We start from the raw sequence: 24,856 nt of genomic DNA, 5'->3' as shown, positions 1-24,856 counted from the left end.
GGAGGTGAAGGAAAATATCCCAAATGGGACACAGATGAATTTTCCCTACTCTATCCAAAATACCAAAAAAAAGTTTTGGTTTCACTATAAAATACTGTATTCTGCAATAAACTGTTTTTGTTAAAAAAAATGTGTAATTTTCTTTTTTTTTTACTGGAGCTCAACCAATATGATAAAAACTGACACCTGAAAATTAGAAAACCAATATGATAAAAACTGACATCTAAAGTATCAGTTTTATAATAAAAAAACAATTCCAGCTGACAAGAAAGGAAACCAAAGACAGCAGTTATAGAAGACTAATGCTGCCCTTGTATGAATATATATTTTTTATTAGATTTTCTTTTGATTCAACATCTGATCAGACCCGTCATTCCTTTTTCATAGAGCGGACAGAGTGGTATTTCTGTACTTTCCACAATACAATTGCACTTCCAACTGAAAGATATTTTTTTTAAAAAAGAAACACACTCATAGATTTCCTGCTTTTTTTTTGAGACAACCTAAAAATAATGTTTGAAAGTGATTTAAAAGAATTTCAAACAGGTTTACCATTCATAGATTGATCAGAATGTTGAATGAATCTATACTGTACCTGTTGCTGCCTGAAAAATGGCCATTCTAGAGCAGTTTGTAGACTAATATAAATTAATATCACGTCCAGTTCAGACTAAAAACATATGCCACAACATTTATTTTATCTACTTAATTATTACAGGTACTATATATATATATATATATAGTACATTCACATCAGTCCCTAACCCTCAAGGGGTGTACAATCTAAGGTCCCTAACTCACATTCATACAAACACAAACTAGGGCCAATTTAGACAGGATCCAATTAACCTTCCAGCATGTCTACCCGGAGTACCCAGCATGAGTACCTGGAGGAAACCCACGGAGGCACAGGGAGAACATGCAAACTCCAGTCAGGTGGTGCCATGGCTGGGTTTCGAAACAATGACCCCAGTACTGCTACGCGGAAGTACTAACCATTTAGTCACTGTGCTGCCCAACTCATGCTTAAGCATGCATCTGTGCCCATGTTATGGCAGCCTTTTCATTTTGAATGTGCCAAAAAATTGCATTAAAATACAAATCAGGTTTTAGGCAGCCTCTGCAACATTGTCAATTTGGTGAGGTACTCCCTGAGGGTTAATCACATCTAAAGGGATGGAGACCCTACAATGTTTCTCATTAGAACACTCCATGTGCACCAGCTGATTAAAATTATTGGTCACTCCCATTCAGAAACGCTATCCAAAAAACTTGGTGGAACATACAGCTCTTCTTCTGAGCAGAAACAGGTAGGAATCTGTAATAATATTTGTTAAAATCCTTGCAATGGTTATTGATCGCCCAAGAAAGAATTGTTTTGTTTCAACAAAAGTGGAGTGACTCTTTGGCTGGCCATACATCATTGATCATTTTCTCTTTGTTTAACCAGTAGGATGAACAAAAAAAAAGAAAAAGACCTGATTCCCCTTCCACACATTGAATGTGGATGGGGGAATCAGTCCAGCTGTAGCCAGCAGCACTGATCAATGAATTCTGACAGTGGGGAAGGCCCCCCATTGTCAGAACACAACGGCACAGTGGGACTGATTCCCTCATCCACTTTGAATGTGTGTAAGGGGAATCAGGTCTTTTTTTTTCGTTCATCCCACTAGAGAAGTCGGTTGGTTGGTAAATTGAGCTGGGAATATTTCTCTGTTGTTGTTTGCAGCAAGGAGCACATGGAAGGGCGACGTATGTCAAAGGCCAGTTATAGATTGGGGCAGTGTCCATTTGTTTGTACTGTTGGTATATTGTTAAGGGGATGCACTGGACAACTTGGCTGCCATTGTGCTATATACTGGGTGTCCAGTGCGCCCCTGTGCCTTTAGGGAGGAGTGGGCTCCCTCCAGGCTTACTTGCCCTTAGTTGATCCGTTATTATACATGTGTTTCTACTACGGAGGCTTTCAAAATTTATAGAGTTAAGAACTGCAGAATACTGGGGTGCCATGAAGAGGCTCTACAGCTTGTGCATGTATTTGCAAATGTGTGCAAACTAAACCCCTGTTTTTAATGTGAACTGTTAGGCAGGACAATCTGGTTGGTTGCAGGCTGGTTAGTAAGCTGAGCTGGGAATTTTTCTCTGCAGTTGTTTGACATGCATCGCCCTTCCATGTGCTCCTTGCTGCAAATTCCAGTTATAGATTGGGGCAGTTGCCGTGTGTTTTGTTCTAGAGAAGTTGATTGGTAGGTTGATTCTCTACAACCAGCCTGCCCATACATGGATCAAAATATGGCCGGTCCCTGCTCAACTGGTCGAATTGCAAACCATGTATGGCCGGCTTGTAGCATGCTTTGCAGTAAAACGCACATTTTTACCACATTTCATCATAATTCACCAGTCTAAAGAAACTTATATTATTGGTGTCCTGAGAGTTGCCATAATCCTCAAAACTGGGATAATCAAAATCTGTTTTTTATGAGGTTATTCTTGTGCCTTACCAAGGCTGGGATGTAACCTGTTCAGTTATTCAGTGAACACAATGCAGAGGCCGCTGCCAACAAATAAGTTAATTATAAGCATCAAAATCTGCTGAGAGACTTTGAACTGATCATGTGCTTTCCAGAAAACATTGTGCAATAGTACTGAATGGACAGAGAGGTTTCCATGAATTAAACTATAAATTTCTTTGATGTGTAGGAACCTGAGCCATCAGAAACTACTCAACCACAGGGACATATTAGTGTTAGAATAGACAGGATTGTGCATTCTTCACTGTTCATTATAAAGATCACAGCATAGTAGGATGTCTCAAAAATGTGAATGCACTTAAAGTGAACCTACTGTCTATGTCAGTGTTTCTCAACCTTTTTTTAGGCAAGAAACCCTCTAAATTTTTTGGACAGTCCAGAGGCACCCTGTAAAATGATGGACATTCTTGAGGCACCCCATTCTAAAATGTAAAAAAGCTATTCTAATAGTTTTATGTAACGTAGCAACATCCACACATGTAGGACACCCAACATTAGAGGTGATTTATTCTTCCAAAGCAAATACACTTTTGCACTCTGGTACTGACTAGTGTTCCAATGTTTCTCTTCTCCCTCAGTTTTTCTCCATCACTCAGCTAATGTGACCCCAGCACTGATGGAGAGGGGCAAGGGAGGGTGAAACTAGGATGCTGTGCAGGCAACAGACATCCTCCTTATCAACTGATGATGTAATTTGTTGTAAGACCCCAGCGCTAGAAGGTTGTTATGGTGCACAATGAAAACCTGTGGTTTTCTGTAACTAAAAGGCAGGCTTTTTCCACCCGCTGGCTTGTATACAAGTTTTGGCCAATTTTTAGACATTTTGCCAAGGCGCTCCTGAAGAAACCTCAAGGCACTCTGGTTGAAAAAGGCTGGTCCATGCTCCTGGCACCATTTATTAGAATTACATTTATTTTGGTACATTGCACATTACCACAGGTGCAAGCATCCAATGTGAGCCTTTAAAGCCCAACACAAGGAAGGTTAGTCTGGGTGGGTAATTCACTAAAACTGGAGCACTCAGAATCTGGTGCAGCAGTGCACGGTAGCCAATCAGCTTCTAAGTTCAGCTTTTTTAATTAACCTTTGACAATAAAACCAGGAAGCTGATTGGTTCCTATGCAGAGGTGAACCAGATTTTGCACCATGCAGTTTCAGGTTTTAGTTTCATCTATGCCCCTTTTCAGGTGATTTTCCCTTTTAAAATTTGTACGGAAATTTGCACGGAAATTCTGGGTAGATTTGACGACTTCACAATTGTTGTCTGAAACAAGTTCAAAATTAAATTTACATTTAACATCTGATTTTGGAATGAAAGGACTTTACCATATAAAAAACATATACATTGTTAGAATACTTATTATCTTTTTAGCTCATGCTGGACACTTATCAATTTATTTTTCTGCTTAGGACTTGTGCTTTAAAGATTAACTAAAGGCAAAACTTTTCTCTTTAGTTTTGGATAGAGTGGAGAGGGATTAGAACACCTGTTGGGTTTTTATTGCAGTTTGTGCCCCCCTCCCTAAGTAAAGTCACCCTCTCTATTGGTCCTGTTTAACGTTATCACCGAGAGTGAAAGGAAAAGAAAATCCCAAATTTTGGGTTGACATCAGAACTGTAATAGAGGGCAAATCTTCCAGTGGGTACACTAGTTCTGGTGAATTCCCAACTTTTCGTCACTTTGGAGGGATTTCCTCACACTTCCTGTTTTGGCAATGAGACAGGAAGTAAAGGGGAATCTCCTTAATGGGACACAGATGGCAAAAAAAAAACCTGACAGGGATTCTAACCCTTATTTACTGTAATCAAAAATGAAATAAAAAAAGCTTTGTCTTCAGTTCTACTTTAACTAACGAAAGTGGTTATTTTAGAAAGACACACAGCTCTCCTCCAGAAGTTATTAGCAGGCCCTGTCAGTGTGAATCAGTGTACAGAGAACTTTCTTTTTGAAAGTCCCCTTTCAGTAATATCCCGTGGGTCAGATGAGATGCCGCCACTTATCCTGAGCCAACACAAACACTGACCGGGGCACTGCGGCTGTTCATCAGCAAGGCTTGTGTGTTTGTTTTCATGTGGGCATATAGGTGTGCTCTGTTCTTCAAACCAGATAGTGGGCTGAAGATCAGAATAATAGGCAAACATGTAAGAAATCTCCACGTTATATAACCAAGAGCAAAGAAGAGACATCATTTTTGACATGTAAAAAACTTACAAGACATGAATTATTTTTATTGGGGCATATATGTGTCCTTCAACAAAGAAAGACGGTTGAAGATCAGAATAATAGGCAAGTATGTAAGAGATCTAAGCGTGTGATATAGCCAAACACAAAGAGGAAACCACATCCTTAATATATACATAGAAAACTTTACAAGACATTAGAGTTGGGGTAATTATGTGGGTTCTGTTCTTCAACCCACAACAGAATAGCCTTGGATGTATAAGCTCCCAACATGTGATTTAACCAAGAGCAAAGAAGTGTCATCATTCTTGATAAAAAATGCTACAAATATCAAACTATCACCCCCAACCCCCTTTGTATTTGTCTTATGTGTCTCCTAAAGTTTTCCATTTCAGAAAAGGGAAAAAAAAAACCCCTCTCATTGTGGTCATGTGAGGCTTAAAGACCGACTCCAGACAGTAGGATTAAAATCCTAGCGTCAAGGTACTGTACATGCCTTTACCATGTGAAAATGCCAACCTTCTCTTCTTAGGCCCCTTTCACGTAATTGGTCCGGCCAGGTCCACCTGTTGGCTTTTCAGGTGGACCTGGTCCAAAGCTCCATAAACTGTAGGTGTAATGGTATCCATAAGAAAATGGACCTGTGTCTGTTTACATCCACGTGCATCCAAGGCTGCCCAGATACGAAAGAAAAAATGCCAAAGCTCTGGGTCCTTTTCTGATTTTTTTTTCGTACCGAAACATGATGGATCAAAAAGTAGTCTGATGTAAACCACAAGTCCATTCCATCCGAACACCCATAGATCTAATATGGGTCCAAAAAGTTCTAGTTTTTAAAAAGAGCTAAACGCTGGACACAGATGTCACAGAAAGGATATCAGTCCTGTTCTTTCTGATTCATCGGGGGATCTGTTCATTGACCGGACAGTGCCTGTGTGTAGGGGCCTTAATCTCCCTTTTTCTTGCAACTTTGGACCCGCAAACTATCCCCCTATTCCTCCTCTGTTGCATCTCTTCCTATTTATGTGACCAGGCGGGCGTCCCAATGTTTCTACATAAAGTCTTCTACCATTGCCTTACGGGAAATGTAGTGCTGTTTCCCAGGGTGGATGAGGGTTAGACTGCTCTAACTGCTGATGAGAAAAGGTATTTAGCAGTTTATATGTATTAAAATAATGGCATTTCCATGTTGTGTGTACTGTGGGAGACCAGATATAGTGAATGCAGGGTCCTGGGAGACCAGATATATTGAATGCCGGGTCCAGGGAGACCAGATATAGTGAATGCAGGGTCCTGGGAGACCAGATATAGTGACTGCAGGGTCCAGGGAGACCAGATATAGTGAATGCAGGGTCCGGGGAGACCAGATATAGTGAATGCAGGGTCCGGGGAGACCAGATATAGTGAATGCAGGGTCTGGGGAGACCAGATATAGTGAATGCAGGATCCGGGGAGACCAGATATAGTGAATGCAGGGTCCGGGGAGACCAGATATAGTGAATGCAGGGTCCGGGGAGACCAGATATAGTGAATGCAGGGTCCTGAGAGACCAGATATAGTGAATGCAGGGTCCGGGGAGACCGGATATAGTGAATGCCGGGCCCGGGGAGACCGGATATAGTGAATGCCGGGTCCGGGGAGACCGGATATAGTGAATGCAGGGTCCGGGGAGACCAGATATAGTGAATGCAGGGTCCGGGGAGACCAGATATAGTGAATGCAGGGTCCTGGGAGACCAGATATAGTGAATGCAGGGTCCGGGGAGACCAGATATAGTGAATGCAGGGTCTGGGGTTTAGTAAGGCTTTAAGCTTTTTGAGCTATTTTTTCATTGGTTGAAATGTGCTCCTCATTGTGGAACTAAACCCATCAATTTAAAGGGTATCTACTTTATGGTCAAAATGTAAATTAAATATTAATTTCCACATTGTATTTCAATTACAGTCATGGCCGAAATTGTTGGCACCCTTGATATTTCTCCAGGAAATCATGTATTTCTCACGAAACGTATTGCATTAACACATGTTTTGCTATACACATGTTTATTCCCTTTGTGTGTATTGGGACAAAACAAAAAAAGGGAGGAAAGAAAGCAAATTCGACATAATGTCACACAAACCTCCAAAAATGGGCTGGACAAAAGTATTGGCACCCTTTCACAACTGCGGATAAATAAGAATGTTACAAGCATGTGATGCTCCTGTAAACTCACCTGGGGCAAGTAACAGGTGTGGGCAATATAGAAATCACACCTGAAAGCAGATAAAAAGGAGAGACGTTCACTTAACCTTTGCATTGTGTGTCTGTCTGTGCCACACTAAGCATGGACAACAGAAAGAGGAGACGAGAACTGTCTGAGGACCTGAGAACCAAAATTGTGGCAAAATATCAACAATCTCAAGGTTACAAGTCCATCTCCAGAGAACTAGATTTGCCTTTGTCCACAGTGCGCAACATTATCAAGAAGTTTGCAACCCATGGCACTGTAGCTAATCTCCCTGGTCGTGGACGGATGAGGAAAATTGATGAAAGATTGCAACGCAGAATAGTCCGGATGGTGGATAAGCAGCCCCAAACATGTTCCAAAGACATTCAAGCTGTCCTGCAGGCTCAGGGAGCATCAGTGTCAGCGCGAACTATCCGTCGACATTTAAATGAAATGAAACGCTATGGCAGGAGACCCAGGAGGACCCCACTGCTGACACAGAGACATAAAAAAGCAAGACTACAGTTTGCCAAAATGTACTTGAGTAAGCCAAAAGCCTTCTGGGAAAACGTCTTGTGGACAGATGAGACCAAGATAGAGCTTTTCGGTAAAGCACATCATTCTACTGTTTACCGAAAACGGAATGAGGCCTACAAAGAACAAAACACAGTACCTACGGTAAAATATGGTGGAGGTTCAATGATGTTTTGGGGTTGTTTTGCTGCCTCTGGCACTGGGTGCCTTGACTGTGTGCAAGGCATCATGAAATCTGAGGATTACCAAAGGATTTTGGGTCGCACTGTAGGGCCCAGTGTCAGAAAGCTGGGTTTGCGTCCAAGATCCTGGGTCTTCCAGCAGGACAATGACCCCAAACATACGTCAAAAAGCACTCAGAAATGGATGGCAAAGAAGCGCTGGAGAGTTCTGAAGTGGCCAGCAATGAGCCCAGATCTAAATCCCATTGAACACCTGTGGAGAGATCTTAAAATTGCTGTTGGGAAAAGGTGTCCTTCCAATAAGAGAGACCTGGAGCTGTTTGCAAAGGAAGAGTGGTCCAAAATTCCGGGTGAGAGGTGTCAGAAGCTTATTGATGGTTATAGGAAGCGACTGATTTCAGTTATGTTTTCCAAAGGGTGTGCAACCAAATATTAAGTTAAGGGTGCCAATACTTTTGTCCAGCCCATTTTTGGGGTTTTGTGTGACATTATGTCATATTTGCTTTTCTGCCTCTGTTTTATATTTGTTCCAATACATACAAAGGGAATAAACATGTGTATAGCAAAACATGTGTTAATGCAATACCTTTTTTGTGTGAAATACTTGATTTTCAGGAAAAATATCAAGGGTGCCAACAATTTCGGCCATGACTGTATTTCTAGTCTACTCCTATTATAGTGGTAGTGGCTTTCTGTTATGTGAGAATCCAAACCTAAATAAAGAACTTAAAAAAAAAAAGGTTGATGTCCTAACTGGTCACACGTGCAGAACCATGAGAAAAGCAGATCAAAAAGAAGCTAAGATGGCAGCTATCTGGGCTGTGAAGGATAGGAGGGTTTAGTTCCACTTTAACCACTTGAGCTCCGGAAGCTTTTACCCCCTTCACGACCAGGCCATATTTGCTATTCAGCACTGCGCTACTTTAACTGCTAATTGCGTGGTCATGTAACACTGCACCCAAATGAAATTTATATACTTTTTTTCGCACAAATAGAGCTTTCTTTTGGTGGTATTTGATCATCACTGGGTTTTTTACTTTTTATTATATAAACAAAAAAAACACCAACAAGTCTAAAAAAAAACCCCACAGTATTTTTTACTGTCTGCTATAAAACATATTCAATAAAAAATCTTTTAAAAAAACATAATTCTTCAAAAACTTAGGCCAAAATGTATTCTGCTACATGTCTTAGCAAAATATATGTGTATATTGATTGATTTGCATGACAGTTATAGCGTCTACAAACTATGGTAAATATAGTGGAATTTGTATTTATTTTCTTTATACTACTAATGGCAATAATCAGTGACTTATAGTAGTACTGTGATAGTGCGGGAGGCAATCTGACACTAGGTGGGGACTGACTAACTGCCACTGACATCACCACTGACATTAATAGAGTGATCAGTGATAATACTACACACTGTCACTGTACTAATCACACTGGCTGGGAAGGGATTAACATCTCGGGTAATCAAGGGGTTAAATGTGTGCCTATCAATGTGTAATGTGTGTATTATGTGCTGTTTTTTTCACTAAATATCTGTTTTTTCTCCCTGCTTTGTAGAGAGAAACAGAGAGATTATTCTCTCTGTACAGTGCACTGTGTTGATTGTGTGATTGAACACCGCTGATCAGCAGGCCCCGGCTATGAATCATTGGCCAGAACCTGCTGACCAGCTCCGGCTGTGTACAATCACAGTGGTAGTGCGAGGTCGGGGACGCCCAGTACCCGGAAGGGGCCAGCTACATACGGGTACATCGCTGTGCCTGTATGGGCCATCTGTCCAGTACATTGCGGGTGGGGGGCGGTCCGCAGTCGAAGTGAAACGTATAATAATAGTTGGTGAACAGGCAGGCTATTTTTATACAGAAGAGACATACTAGGTCCCTTCTACATTAACCTCTTCCTGTCCGGCCCATGCCTATAAACGGCCAGACGGGAGCGCTGCCGATGTGGGTGGACATTTCTAAACACACAGCTTGGAAGAGAGCATACATTGTGTGCCCCCATAGCAAACAGCTTGCTATGGGGACACATGACGAAGAGAAGGAGCCAAGAGGAGGAGCGACCTGAGAAGAGGAGGAGCCAAAAAGACCTGAGAAGAGGAGGATCGGGGTCACTCTGTGCAATACTGTTTAGTATTTTAATTTAAAATAATAACCTTTTAGAAACACTTTAAGTTAAAATATGTCCCGGCATTTGTATCGCCCCCTCCCCCTTATACTTACTTGAGTCCTATCTTGATCCAGGGCTGTGCCCGTCTGCAGCAGTGCTGCTCTCTCTCTCTCCTCACAGGACACAGAGGCAGCAGAGGAAGCCATTGGCTCCTGCTGCTGTCAATCAAATCATGTGAAGATGGAGCAGGGAGTGGGGTTGAGCGGTGCTGTGTGTGTCTATGGATGCACACAGCCCGACTCGGAAGTGACAGCAAGCAGCTTCTTCTGGGGGGCGCTGGGAGAATAGGGGGTGTAGCAGGGGTGGGGACCCCAGAAGAGGAGGATCAGGGCCGCTCTGTACAATATCACTGCTCAGATCCATTAAGTATAACATGCTTATTATTGTAAAAAAAAAACTTTACACCAGATAATAATGAATATCACCCAGCTGTACATTTGGACTGCAATGTTGGGCCTCCGCCGCCATTCTCTCAGAGACTTGGTGACAACATGCCTGACACCCCCCTCCCCGAGGTGTCCAGATGTAAATGACATCGGAGGACATCAGGAAGGAGAAGAGTGCTTTACTGGTAAATGATGACAAACTCCCGCGGCCATAACACAATGACAGTGACCCTCCGGTGCTCAGCCTTACCTCTGTGTGTACACCGGACCCGCACCGCTCTCTCCGCACAGCGTCCCTAGGAGCGGCCGGTTGCTAAGGCTGTGCAGAGACCACCTGACAGCCCGGCAGCCAATAAACTACTTCCTCTCGGTACCTAGAAAATTGGGCGGTGGCATAACGTGATTGGCAGCAGCAGAAGCAATGGAGAGAGCGGGCCGGTTTACAGCTCCGCCCTCATGCGTCTCCATGGATGCAGCAGAGCTAGCAGGCCGGTCACGTGACGGAGAATCCGATAGAGATGCGCAAACCTGAGGGAGAGAAACACAGGAGCGTCACTGGAGGGGTATATGAAAGGGACATGGAGGGGTGTATGAGAGGGACGTGGAGGGGTGTATGAGAGGGACGTGGAGGGGTGTATGAGAGGGACATGGAGGGGTGTATGAGAGGGACATGGAGGGGTGTATGAGAGGGACATGGAGGGGTGAATGAGAGGGACATGGAGGGGTGAATGAGAGGGACATGGAGGGGTGAATGAGAGGGACATGGAGGGGTGAATGAGAGGGACATGGAGGGGTGAATGAGAGGGACATGGAGGGGTGTATGAGAGGGATATTGAGGGGAACATGGAGGGGTGTATGAGAGGGATATGGAGGGGTGTATGACAGGGACATGGAGGGGTATAGGAGGACGGGGGGGGGGGGGGGGGGGGGGGTGTAGGAGAGGGACATGGAGGGGGGTATTGAGGGGTATAGGAGAGGGATATGGAGGGGTATAGGAGAGGGACGAGGGGGACATGGAGGGGGACGTGGGGGGGTGTAGGAGGGAGACATGGGGGGTTGTAGGAGGGGGACGCGAAGGGGTGTAGGAGGGGGACATGGAGGGGTGTAGAGGGGGACATGGAGGGGTGTAGAAGGGGGACATGGAGGGGTGTAGAGGGGGACATGGAGGGATGTAGAGGGGGACATGGAGGGGTGTAGAGGGGGACATGGAGGGGTGTAGAGGGGGACATGGAGGGGTGTAGGAGGGGGACATGGAGGGGTGTAGGAGGGGGACATGGAGGGGTGTAGGAGGGGGACATGGAGGGGTGTAGAGGGGGACATGGAGGGGTGTAGGAGGGGGACATGGAGGGGTGTAGGAGGGGGACATGGAGGGGTGTAGAGGGGGACATGGAGGGGTGTAGAGGGGGACGCGAAGGGGTGTAGGAGGGGGACGCGAAGGGGTGTAGGAGGGGGACGCGAAGGGGTGTAGGAGGGGGACGCGAAGGGGTGTAGGAGGGGGACGCGAAGGGGTGTAGGAGGGGGACGCGAAGGGGTGTAGGAGGGGGACGCGAAGGGGTGTAGGAGGGGGACGCGAAGGGGTGTAGGAGGGGGACGCGGAGGGGTGTAGGAGGGGGACGCGAAGGGGTGTAGGAGGGGAAATGGAGGGGTGTAGGAGGGGGACATGGAGGGGTGTAGGAGGGGGACATGGAGGGGTGTAGGAGGGGGACATGGAGGGGTGTAGGAGGGGGACATGGAGGGGTGTAGGAGGGGGACATGGAGGGGTGTAGGAGGGGGACATGGAGGGGTGTAGGAGGGGGACATGGAGGGGTGTAGGAGGGGGACATGGAGGGGTGGGTTTAGGAGGGGGACATGGAGGGGTGGGTTTAGGAGGGGGACATGGGGTGGGTTTAGGAGGGGGACATGGGGTGGGTTTAGGAGGGGGACATGAGGGGGGTGTAGGAGGGGGACATGGAGGAGTGGTGTTGGAGAGGGACATGGGGGGGTTGTAGGACGGGTAATGGATAATGGAGAGACATGGAGGGTAATAGAGACGTACAGGAGGGAGAACAGAGAGACGTACAGGGGAGAGAATGGAGAGACTTACAGGAGAGAGAGAACGGAGAGACGTACAGGGGGGAGAACTGAGAGATGTACAGGAGAGAGACCTGAGAGACGTACAGGGGAGAGAACGGAGAGACGTACAGGGGAGAGAACGGAGAGACGTACAGGGGAGAGAACGGAGAGACGTACAGGGGAGAGAACGGAGAGACGTACAGGGGAGAGAACGGAAAGACGTACAGGGGAGAGAACGGAGATAGGTACAGGGGATAGAACGGAGATAGGTACAGGGGAGAGAACGGAGATAGGTACAGGGGATAGAACGGAGATAGGTACAGGGGATAGAACGGAGATAGGTACAGGGGATAGAACGGAGATAGGTACAGGGGATAGAACGGAGATAGGTACAGGGGATAGAACGGAGATAGGTACAGGGGATAGAACGGAGATAGGTACAGGGGAGAGAACGGAGATAGGTACAGGGGAGAGAACAGAGATAGGTACAGGGGATAGAACGGAGATAGGTACAGGGGAGAGAACGGAGATAGGTACAGGGGATAGAACGGAGATAGGTACAGGGGATAGAACGGAGAGACGTACAGGGGATAGAACGGAGAGACGTACAGGGGATAGAACGGAGAGACGTACAGGGGAGAGAACGGAGAGACGTACAGGGGATAGAACGGAGAGACGTACAGGGGAGAGAACGGAGAGACGTACAGGGGATAGAACGGAGAGACGTACAGGGGATAGAACGGAGAGACGTACAGGGGGGAGAACGGAGAGAGGTACAGGGGGGAGAACGGAGAGAGGTACAGGGGGGAGAACGGAGAGAGGTACAGGGGGGAGAACGGAGAGACGTACAGGGGGGAGAACGGAGAGACGTACAGGGGGGAGAACGGAGAGACGTACAGGGGAGAGAACGGAGAGACGTACAGGGGAGAGAACGGAGAGACGTACAGGGGAGAGAACGGAGAGACGTACAGGGGGGAGAACGGAGAGAAGTACAGGGGGGAGAACGGAGAGAAGTACAGGGGGGAGAACGGAGAGAAGTACAGGGGGGAGAACGGAGAGAAGTACAGGGGGGAGAACGGAGAGAAGTACAGGGGGGAGAACGGAGAGAAGTACAGGGGGGAGAACGGAGAGAAGTACAGGGGGGAGAACGGAGAGAAGTACAGGGGGGAGAACGGAGAGGCGTACAGGGGGGAGAACGGAGAGGCGTACAGGGGGGAGAACGGAGAGGCGTACAGGGGGGAGAACGGAGAGGCGTACAGGGGGGAGAACGGAGAGGCGTACAGGGGGGAGAACGGAGAGGCGTACAGGGGGGAGAACTGAGAGACATACAGGAGAGAACTGAGAGACAACATACAAGCATGGAATTAAATAAGAGACAGGCAGGCAGGCAGACGGGAGGTAGGCTGAGAGACAAGAAGTGATGAGAGGGACAGGAAGAGCCCAAGTCTCGGGGTCTGTACTAAGAGACAGGCAGAGGGGCTGAGAGACATGTGCAGGATCTATAGAAACAGGGAGATGAGAGGCAGACAGAGAGATGACAGGCAGAAGTACAGAGAGAGGAAGATGGGGAGATGACAGGCAGAGGTACAGAGAGAGGCAGACAGGGAGATGACAGGCATAGGTACAGAGAGAGACAGATGGGGAGATGACAGGCAGAGACAAACAGGAGAACTGAGAGACATACATTGGAGAATCGATAGACATACAGGAGAGAACTGAGAGGCAACATACAAGCATGGAATTAAATAAGAGACAGGCAGGCAGACAGGAGGTAGGCTGAGAGACAAGAAGTGATGAGAGAGACAGATAGAGACAGACAGGGAGATGATAGGTAGAGGTACCAAGAGAGGCACACAGGGAGATGACAGGCAGAGGTACAGAGAGAGAGACAGGCAGAAAGATGTACAGAGAGAGTCACACAGGGAGATGACAGGCAGAGGTACAGAGAGAGATAGGCAGAGAGATGATAGGTACAGGTACAGACAGGCTGGCAGGGTTTGACAGGTAGAGGTACAGAGAAAAACAGACAGGGAGATGACAGGTCGAGGTACAGAGAGAGACAGACAGGGAGATGATAGGTAGGGGTACAGAGAGGCTGACAGGGAGATGATAGGCAGAGGTACAGAGAGGCAGGCAGGGAGATGACAGGCAAAGAGATGACAGAGAGAGGTAGACCGGGAGATGACCGGCAGAGGTACAGAGAGGCAGACAAGGAGACAGATGACAGGTAGAGGTACAGAGAGAGACAGGCAGAGGTACAGAGAGAAGCAGACAGGGAGATGACAGGTAAAGGTACAGAGAGAAGCAGACAGATGACAGGTAAAGGTACAGAGAGAAGTAGACAGGGAGATGACAGGTAAAGGTACAGAGAGAAGCAGACAGATGACAGGTAAAGGTACAGAGAGAAGTAGACAGGGAGATGATAGGTAAAGGTACAGAGAGGCAGACAAGGAGACAGATGACAGGTAGAGCTACAGAGATAGACAGGCAGAGGTACAGAGAGAAGCAGACAGGGAGATGACAGATAGAGGTACAGAGAGAAGCAGACAGGGAGATGACAGGTAAAGGTACAGAGAGAGGCTGGCAGGGAATAACAGGTAGAGGTACAGAGAGAGGCTGGCAGGGAATAACAGGTAGAGGTACAGAGAGAGGCTGGCAGGGTGCATCCTAGGAATCAGAGTGGGAGAGACAGTTTGATATCAATCAGTAAAAGCCTGAGAAGAGAGGAAGGGAACCTGAGGGACAGGCAGCTTGTGGCAGATAGTGACAGCGAGAGATGGGGATTCTGGATGAACACTGACACCCAGAGACAGTTCCTACAGACGTATCAAGCAGAGGGATGTGGATCCTCCCTGTCTGACGGATATAGAAGACATGGTAGACATTTTACAACAAGGAGAATTTACCATATACTGGCAGAATGGCTCTTGTAGTGACTGATACCAAGAGACAGTCACTGAAAAGGCACTGACACTGAGGGATCATCACTGAGAAAAGAAGAGACTTCCAGTGAAAGGCAGCACTGTACTGAGAGATGGAAGATTGCCACTGAGAGACAGAGATTTTTCATTGACAAATATAGACTATCGGTGATAGAAGAAACTGTCACTGAAATAAAGTTTGTCAGAGAGAGAGAGAGAAGGGGTGTAGACTGAGAGATAAGACTGTCACTGAGAGACGGAAAAAGAGACTACTACCGAGAAGAGAGACTGTCATTGAGGGACACAGACTGCTACTGAGAGGTAGCTGATATACTGAGTGGAGGAAGGGGAGGCTGCAATAACAAACTATCATTTGAACCAACACGATCCTGATCCTTTGTTTTTAAAGGACCGTAGGACATACGAGGGACCCTCACAGTCACCAGCAGAGCTAAGGATGCAGAAATAATAGTTAATGACGTCCTGGGACAATAAACCCAAATACAATCTCCATCTGGGGTAACTGAATAACAAGCACAGGAGCGGGGCATCTGGTGAAAACTGCTTGCCGGTGAGTACAATACCCATCATTCTGCTATGTATCTGAGCAAATGAACTAGGCTGCAGAGGAGTGAGCCTTTTCCTATACATCTGTAAGTGTACGTATGTATATATGGTATGTGATTATCTTGTTAATGTATACCCACCACCAAGGTGTAGACACAGGTACAATAGATAGAAAGACACAGGTACAATAGATAGAAAGACACAGGTACAATACGGTAGATAGAAACAGGTACAATAGATAGACTTCGCAGTGTATATACATTATATACTCATTTTTTCTAAAGTATACTCAGGGATAAAACTCTAAAAGTACCATCTCTTCATGTTGTATTGGCTGTAGTGTATATGCTGTATGTATTTACCTACAATGCTCCACCTCAGTTGTGGACACTTTCCCTGTTTATCCATTGATTCTACATGACTGTAACTCCTAATTAACTCTTTGTAAAAGAGGGTTACATTTAGTTTTTTTCTACTTATTCATATTATCTTGTCTTTTCAATTGACTATTTAACCACTTGAGCTCCAGAAGATTTTACCCCTTTTATTGACCAGGGAATTTTTGTTTGCTATTCGGCACAGCACTACTTTAACTGCCAATTGCGCAGTCATGCAATACTGTACGCAAATGAAATTAATATCATTTTTTCACATAAATAGAGCTTTCATTTGGTGGTATTTGATCACCACTGGGTTTTTTATTTTTTATTATATAAATGAAAAAAATATTGAAAAAAAACCCCACTATTCTCTACTATCTGTTATAAAACATATCCAATAAAACCAAATTTCTTTATAAATTTATTCCAAATGTATTTTGCTACATGTCTTTGGTAGAAAAAATCCCAATAAGTGTATATTAATTGGTTTGCATGAAAGTTATAGGGTCTACGAACAATGGTGTATATATATAAAAATGTTTTTTTTTTTTGTTTTTTTTTAATTTATCAATCCTGATGTACTGACGGCCTGTCTCATTTCCCTAAAATGCCAGGACAGTACAAATACCACTTCAAATGACCCCTTTTTGGAAAGTAGACAGACTGAGGTATTTAGCAAGAGGCATTGTGAGTTTTTTGAAATTGTAATTTTTTTGTCACTTTTTTTTGAAAATTGAAGAAATTAATAAAAACATTTTTTTTTATATTTTTTAACTTACTGTCATCAGTGCAGTACAGCATCATCATATGACTGGAGTGGCTGTGGTCAGAGACACTGGTGACAGTATGTTTAAAAAATAAATACATACATTTTTCATTGAATTTTTAAAAACTTTTTTTTTTCATTTTTTTTTTTTATACTTTCATCAGAGTAGTTCAGAGTCACCATAGTAACATCATAAGCACCATAAGCTTAGATTGAGGAAAAAATCTATATATTTACATACAGACTTATCATTTGTGTGTGTATGTATAAATATCTAAGTTTATAAACACACCGTTCCGGCTTCTAAGATGTGAAAACTGAGGAAAGACACCTATGCTACAAAAATAAATAATAATATTTTGACTGCTGCTGTCACAAGGTGCATAAGCACCTTAACCAAATAAAAGAACAAAACCTTTTAAGGTACAATGTTATTTAATGAATAATAAATACTAGCCAAACAATCATTTTCTTGGGTAATTAATGTACTAATACAAAATCATAAGTGACAGTGATCATGTAATAAAGTCCAGCACAATACATGCTCAGTGCTGTATGCCATTAAAATCAGTTTCAAATAGTACAATCATCTTCTTTGTGATATATTCCCCATTAGTGCTCTAGGGCACACTCCACGTGACCCTTCCAACTTTTCCCGTACACGGCACAGATATGTTTGGGAACATGTTACATGTTTCATCTGTTTAACCACTTCCTGTCCGGACACTTTTACCCCCTTCCTGCCCAGGACAATTTTCAGCTTTCAGCGCTATCACGCTTTGAATGACAATTGCGCGGTCATGCAACACTGTACCCATATGAATTTTTACCATTTTTTTGAGACAGATAAAACTTTATTTTGGTGGTATTTATTCACCGCTGGGATTTTTATTTTTTTTGCTATGTAAATGAAAAAGTCCAAATATTTTGAAAAAAAGGGTTTTTCTTATAAAATTTTGCAAATAAATAATATTTCATCATAAATCTTGGCCAAAATGTATTCCGTTATCTTTTTAGTAAAAAAAAAAAAATAAGCCAAATTAGTTTATAACCAAAAATTATAACTTTTAAACATTTTTTTTACATTTTTATTTTATTTTTTTATATTTTTATTTATTTATTTATTTTTTTACATACGGTCACCCTAGCAGTATAGTGTCACCATGGTGACATTGTACTACTTGTGGGGGGTGATGAAGATTTTTTTATTTTTTTTTTTACACTGATTGCTTTTACACCCATATAGGATGTAAATGCAATCATTTCGCTTTCTCTCTGTTTGCATTCTTGCAGCCATTGAGAACTACTGAGTGAGCTGTGATTGGTCACAGCTTGTCACATGGTACAAGGCTGTTGTGAATAGCCTTGTACCATGTGACCTCTGTGATCATTCACAAATTTCACACGTAGTAAGCAATGATGTCAGAAGTGACATCTTGCTTACTACTTTGCATGTGATCACTGATTGGCCAATCAGCGATCACATGATCGGTACCTTGTACAGAGGTCCCGTCCGACGATCGGTGTTTAACTGTGTCCAGATGACACAGCGGGCACCGGATCGCAGTGCTGCGCGCTCCCAGGGAGCGCGCACAAGCAGGGTGCGGGGAGGCCGTTTATGAACGGCCACCCGACCCTGCAGTGCCACCGTCCAGCTGTTTATATACAACGGCCGGACGGGAGGTGGTTAAGGGTAGAATATGTAACATGTTCCCAATGCTACAGTGCTTGCCCGATACCCCCCTGTGACAGAAATATGGGGAGAAGTTCCCTGTACTAGCTGTCACTTTTTAAAAACAGCATGACTGTGCAGGTCTCTGCCCACATGGCCTCATCATTCATTCACAGTGCACTGAATGAATTAACTGCAAGTCACCACAACCTTGCCGACTGACGGCTTGTATTTCCCAATGAACTACCACGGCGCTGTGGAGCACCATAGTAGTTCATTAAATCTTTCTGTCAGTATATTTGCTTTCCTGTACGGGCAAGCAAATATACTGACAGATCTGCAGGAGACCTGCATGGCACCACACTGGTGCAGTGCTTTACAGGCTCCTGCAACCAAAAATAAAAAATGGATATTTTTTTACCTGCAAAAAAAGTGCATTTATTATTTTTGGTCAAAAGGTGAACTTATCCTTTAAGATGCACTTAATAACCCCCAATGATGGATGGTCTTGATACGTTCCAGTGCTAAACCTTAAATGCCTATCACTGATATCTCAAGCAGAGGGTAATAGGGCGGATACAGGAAAAAAAAGAGCAAATCCTTCCATTGTGAAATACAGTTTGTTGTATACAAAGTATAAAAGCCAGTGCACTCACATTATACTTGACATGGATCGCTTGTACACCAGAAAGCGCTGCTTTGTACCCGGCGTGCAAAAAGTGGAAACGACTTTCCCTGCAAGTGCCTGAGATGTGCTCTAAAATGTGAAAGAACTTGATCGGCTGCTCTATGTTCACAAGCTCCACTTTTGCTCCAGTTTTTGTAAAGCATTATTAGTATATGATATAGTGCAGGGGCAGGCAACCTCAGCACCCCAGCTGTTGTGGAACTGCAAATCCCCTGAGACAACACCCTGACAGCGACAAGCATGACTCGCAGAGGCAGTGTGATTTGTAGTGCACCTCTGCTGGAGTGCTGAGATTTCTCCTACCCTAGTGCATACAGTATGTTCATGCAGAGCCGTCAAGCACATTTCATACTACTCTTGGGTGGCATGGTGGTCAGTCCTTTTATTAGAACAATAATGACATTCAGTCAAGCAGACATGTTGAGACACCAAGCAAATGAGCATTGTCCTTCTCTCAGTAGTCCACTCGGAAAGTGCATTCTGAACATTATGTTTTTTTCCTCTGAGATCATTGAGCCAGGAGCACCTGCAGAAATTGCAAGCACAGAAAATGCTAAATAATTAGCAGTCCTATGCCGATCACAAAAGGTATATTTTTGTGGCCAGTTCACTTGTTTCAGTGAAAGTAGATGACCTAAACACATTCTAAAAATACAATGTACCCACTGCAAAATCTTTTGAGCCCATTGAAGCACACAGGAAGTCTTTAAAGTAGAACTATAGGCAAACTTTTTTTTTTTGGATAGGGAGGGGGGAGGGTTATAACACCTGTCATTTTATTTTTGCCATCTGTGCCCCATTTGGGAGATTTACCCTCACTTCCTGTCCCATAGTCAAAATAAGAATTGAGAGGAAATCCCTGCAAATTAAGGGAATTCCTTGGGGACCCCCAGGTTACCAGAACTCATGTCCCAATTGGAAAATTTCCCCTCTATTACTTTTCTGGGGTCAACCCAAAATTTGTGGTTTTCTTTACTTCCACTTTTGGTGATAACAGTAAACAGGACAAATAGAGAGTGTGAATCTCCCTAATGGGGCCACAGCAATAAAAACCTAATAGGTGCTCTAATCTATCGCCACACTATACAAAATCAAATAATAAAATCAAATAATCAAAATCAAATAAGGCTTTTTGTTATAGTTGAACTTTTGGGTTATATTGCCACTTACAGGAGGATTGAACACGGACAAACAATAAAACTGTAGGCCAGCCCAGGATAACCACTCTGTTATCTAATACCAGCATGCCTTAGCTTTTGTTGCAAAACCGTACTGAGAACATTGTCATAAATACGGGGGGAAGGGGACCTGTGTGCCTTGAAGGACTCCAAGAAAAGGATTTTACAGTGAGTACAAGGCTCCCATTTTCTTACTCGTCCATTGAGGGACACAGGAAGTCTTTAACCTTCAGGTTGTACAGAAGGATTGGACACTGGCAAACAAGGAAACTGTAGGCCAGCCCAGGATAACTCCACCCACACCTAGTGTGTCTCAATTATTCACTAGTGTCCTCGTAGGATGGATATCTTTTTTTTACAGCTCTGCTGCATTAAGACTATTTCTATGCTAGCAATTTTTTTACTGTGATCAAGATTCTTCTTAACATTGCTTGCTAGAGGTTTGTCTCTGTGGTTGCAGTTTTTTGGATCAGGCCTCCTCAGCCTGACTTTTGAACTATTGTTTTGGACCCTGCCGCACTGGCCGCATTGGGATAGCCTGGAAGTGACCTAGGGGCACTGGATTCTACATAGGGCCCTTTGCAGATCCCATTCTGGTAAAAGTTAGACATGGGGAATTTTCAGTTCCAGAGCTGTTGGTATTGCCCCGTTTGTGAAGACTGACAGAAAGCAACAAGCTGAGTGTTCTCTCTCTGTACCAAGCATATCCTGCAAACAGCTCTAGGCCTTGGAAGCTTCACAGGCAGCATTCAGACACCTTGATGGGGGGGGGGAGTTTGCAAACATCCAAAGGTAGGTACCCGCTTTCCCCCACTCAAAAAATGGCCAAAAGTATAAAGAGTAAATTGTAAATAAAAAAAAAGTGTAATAAAAAAGAAAACTAGAAAAGCTACAATTTCTGGGGAAATTGTGTGAAGTGCTCTTGCCTGCTCACACACCTGGGTTTCTATGGCAACTCACTCTACAGCAAGGGCAGAGAAGAGCGGTTAAAAACAAACTGCTCCAACTTGCTCACTTCACTGCCGGTTGCCATCTTCAAACAGTTGTAGTTTAAAAATTATAAATCCTACACCAAAGAGCTTTATATTGTGAGAATCACAAGACCCAGACCTACATTTTGATGCATAGTATGTCTCTGAAGTATTAAAAATGAAGGCACAGTCACAGTTTAGAAATTGTCCTTCAAATTTGAGGTGGCTAGATTGGAGTTTCAATGAATGTCAATGGGCGGCGTGAGTTGCAAACAAATGGCCATATTGTGAAAACTATCAGGACTATGGCTTAGCTGTGGACATTTTTTGTGGCAGCAGGGATAGCTGAATGTTTTGATATAAGGTTTGTGTAGGTGGGCCTGAAAATGGATGGGAGTGATGGCAGTTTAGAAATCATGTCCTGATTTTTCAGCTCGCAATCTAGCTTTTGTCAGCTCCCACTTTAGTTTTGAACATTCCGCCATTCATTCCTATGGGACCAATTTTACCACAAAAACGCCGATATTTCGTGAACCATTCGGCAAAATGTTCCACAAAGTAATAGCACACCAATCGGGAACAATCAGCACGTTTCGGTATATTACTGTCTATGTAGTGTAAAAACTGTGGGAGGAGTTAGGGTGGTAAATTTGGCTATAATAATAAGAATATATATGTGAGATAACAGTAAGTGGTCTTGCCATACAAGAACACTTAATAATTGAAAAAAAATTAATATTTTTTTTTTACATACTGTCACCTGTCAGTGTCCCTGATCAACCCCACACCAGTTATTTGATAACACTGTACTGGACTGGTGACAATATATTTTTAAAAAATAATTGTGCAATTTTTTTTTTAATATCTTCATTTTCCAAAAAGTTGTGACAAAAAAATTACAACTTCAAAAAACTCGCTATGCCTCTTACTAAATAACTTGGATTGTCTATTTTCCAAAAATGGGTTATTTGGAGGGTATTTGTACTATCCTGGCGTTTTTGGGCCTCAAGAAATAGGATTGGCCGTCAGTACATCAGAATTGATTGATTGTCAGATATATATACCATAGTTTGTGGACTCTGTAACTTACCCACAGACTAAATAATATACACTAATTTGGGTTATCTTCAAAGAAATGTAGCAGAATACATTTTGACCTAAATTTATGAAGAAAGGTTATTTATTTGCAAAATTATATAACAGAAATGAAGAAAAACATGTTTTGTTTATTTTTTGTTTATTTAGCAAAAAATAAAAAAATTCAATGATGATTAAACACCAAAAGAAAGCTCTATTTGTGTGGAAAAAATGTTGCAGTGTTGCATGACCGCACAATTGTCATTCAAAGTGCGACAATGCTGAAAGTTGAAAATATTCCTGGGCAGAAGGGGGTAAAAGTACCCAGTTGTCAGGGATCCCCTCTATCCCCGCCGCGATGGTCCCGGCGCAGGCGCAGTGTGCCGCCCTGTGCAGGGACTCGAGCACTAGGTCCGAGCCGGCCGCGGCGTTCGAGTTCACGCATGCACAGTAGAAGCCGCGGCCGCCCGCTGGGCACCAATGGCAGCGCAGGGCGGGATATTTAAACGACCCTGAGCTGTCATTCAGTGCCTTCTGGTCTTACCTGTATCCTGTATCTGCGAACCTGTGAATTGTAAGTTGCTGACCCGGATTGTACCTGACCTTGCTGTATTTCTCCTGCCCTGACCCTTGCTTTGCCTGACCTCTCTCCTGGATGCCCCCTATTGGATTTGACCTGCTGTTGCTGACTTGGCGTGTGACCCGACCATTCTATGCCCGCTGCCTTGTACCTTGCCGTCCTCTCTGTTACCGACCCGGCCCGTCTGACCTTGCTCATCCATCTCGTGCAGTGGGGTCTGCTGACCTCCTCATATCAGACTCTTCCCCGTGGGAGCCCTTGGCGCATACCACTACCACTGACGGACGCACCCAGTAGCCACGACCTGGTCTCAGGAGGCTCCAAGTCCATCCCCACCATCAGGGGCCCTGGAGAACAAGCACCCTGGGACTTAGACTCCGTGCGCTGGGGACGCCTATTCAGTGGAGAGCTAGTGGTACCGCCAGGCGGTCCCTCACACCAGTATTGAAGTGGCTAAAAATGCAATTTTTTCAAAATCTTAAAATACACTGACACTTTACCTTTTTCTACTTTAGCAGAAGAAGATACAATGTATCTTTTTCTCCATTCAAGTGGAGATGAAAAACACATGGGCGGACTGCATTGATCACTGATAGCCAATCAGAGGCTATCACAGCGAAAAGGTGGTCAGGTTCCTGGCTTCTCGGTTCCTAATTGTTAGTACAGAGGGCAGTACCTGTGCTGGGAACTCGCTGTGCAGTGCGCTCCCAGCCTAAACTCATATATTCGGCCCCGTAGAAGAAGACCTGCTTCTGTGTGGCCGTATATTTCTGTATACACAGCGGGAAGGGGTAAACAACCAGCACCCATTCTCCTTCCCTTACCAAAAAACACAGTGGTAGTAAAAACAAGTCGCAAATGCCACCAAGTCACACTGAAAATCTGATCAAATCACAGTTGTACTAGTATGAACCTAGCCTCATGTGTGTTCTATAAAGCAGTGTATCCAGTTTTGTAGGATTTATTTTGTTACTCATTAGTGATGTTTACCTGTTTAGGGATCTGAGGTTAAACTAGAGCAACCTTTCTCCACCTCGGAGGAACCCAGGTGTCGGGGAACAACTACAACAAATGACTTTATTATATTATAAAATTCTTATATTACAGCTCATGATACATTAGTGTGATCAGGAAGTTGTAGAATGTTTTAAATTAAAGAATGTGGTATACCTAGAATATTTGTAGAGAAATAGTAAGCGAGCGCTATCTCAGACTAAGAAAAATAGCCGCTAGAACACCAAAAAGGCAACCAAGGACAAACCTTCCAATAAATCTATATAAAGAAAAGGTGCAGCGCTAGATGTAAATATAACTAGACATATTATAACAACATGCTGAATGGACATAAAATAGACATAAAATAGCAGTAAAATCGAGTGCAAAGTAGTGAATTACACTGAGTGAATTAAAATGAGTGAATGTCCCAAAATTATTCAAACGCCCACGTGGGGAACCAATAGATCCAATTGAAGTGCGTGAAAACGGAAATCTGGTGTATCACACAGTGGATAATGGGTATACCATTGTACCATGTACACTTCAGGATGGCCACCAGCGGTGGTGATGTAAGCCCAGCACCCTATGATGATCATCGCACGAAACGCGTCGGGGGGCTACATTTTCTGGATGTCTGACCACTGCTGGTGGCCATCCTGAAGTGTACATGGTCAGTTTTACTTTTACTTTAATTTATTTTGACCCATTTCTCATACAATGGTGTGTTACCCCTTTATGCAGTATCAACGGTATTACGCTATGTGGTGTCCCTTATTGGACTCCATTGAGAGTCCCCACTTGCAGAA

At 44.0% G+C, this 24,856-nt stretch overlaps 2 protein-coding genes across 6 annotated transcripts in view; one reads left to right on the top strand and one right to left on the bottom strand.

Annotated features, from left to right (window-relative positions):
- Nucleotides 1-10,557, bottom strand: part of DNAI3 (dynein axonemal intermediate chain 3) — a 131,492-nt gene extending 120,935 nt beyond the window's left edge. For both annotated transcript variants that reach the window (XM_089684409.1, XM_089684411.1), the window contains exon 1: nucleotides 10,453-10,557. The gene's annotated coding sequence lies outside the window, so the exon portion shown is untranslated. The remainder of the gene's footprint in view (nucleotides 1-10,452) is intronic.
- An 84-nt stretch (nucleotides 10,558-10,641) lies between these two features.
- Nucleotides 10,642-24,856, top strand: part of MCOLN3 (mucolipin TRP cation channel 3) — a 62,113-nt gene continuing 47,898 nt past the window's right edge. For 2 of the 4 annotated variants that reach the window (XM_089684405.1, XM_089684408.1), the window contains exons 1-2: nucleotides 10,642-10,765; nucleotides 15,585-15,746. The gene's annotated coding sequence lies outside the window, so the exon portion shown is untranslated. Of the gene's footprint in view, nucleotides 10,766-14,359; nucleotides 15,497-15,584; nucleotides 15,747-24,856 lie in introns of those variants that run through there. The other 2 variants (XM_089684407.1, XM_089684406.1) reach the window with 2 other exon arrangements.

The sequence above is a fragment of the Staurois parvus genome, unplaced genomic scaffold, assembly GCF_062004578.1.
Source record: "Staurois parvus isolate SC_StPar_1 unplaced genomic scaffold, SC_StPar_1.0 ptg000347l, whole genome shotgun sequence".
In the NCBI taxonomy this organism is placed as follows: Eukaryota; Metazoa; Chordata; class Amphibia; order Anura; family Ranidae; genus Staurois; species Staurois parvus.
The sequence above is the reverse complement of the archived record's forward strand: the minus strand, read 5'-3'. Positions and strand labels throughout refer to the sequence as shown.